The sequence below is a fragment of the Balaenoptera physalus genome, assembly GCF_965194825.1.
Source record: "Balaenoptera physalus genome assembly, chromosome: 8".
NCBI lineage: Eukaryota > Metazoa > Chordata > Mammalia > Artiodactyla > Balaenopteridae > Balaenoptera > Balaenoptera physalus.
In genome coordinates, this window is record NC_138887.1 from 59,722,606 (window position 1) to 59,722,809 (window position 204).

The window sequence follows — 204 nt, forward strand, 5'->3', positions numbered from 1 at the left end:
TCTTCATCTCGCTGCGCGGGCCTCTCACTGTCGCGGCCTCTCTTGTTGCGGAGCACAGGCTCCAGACGCGCAGTCTCAGTAGTTGTGGCTCACGGGCCTAGTTGCTCCGCGGCATGTGGGATCTTCCCAGACCAGGGCTCGAACCCGTGTCCCCTGCATTGGCAGGCGGATTCTCAACCACTGCGCCACCAGGGAAGCCCTAAG

At 63.2% G+C, this 204-nt stretch overlaps 1 protein-coding gene and 1 long non-coding RNA gene across 2 annotated transcripts in view; both read left to right on the forward strand.

Annotated features, from left to right (window-relative positions):
• The window catches only part of LOC309665544 (uncharacterized protein), a 329,472-nt gene that overhangs the window by 201,343 nt on the left and 127,925 nt on the right, over positions 1-204 (forward strand). The window lies entirely within an intron of this gene.
• Positions 1-204, forward strand: part of LOC309665623 — a 36,530-nt gene that overhangs the window by 5,986 nt on the left and 30,340 nt on the right. The gene's annotated exons all lie outside the window — the stretch shown is intronic.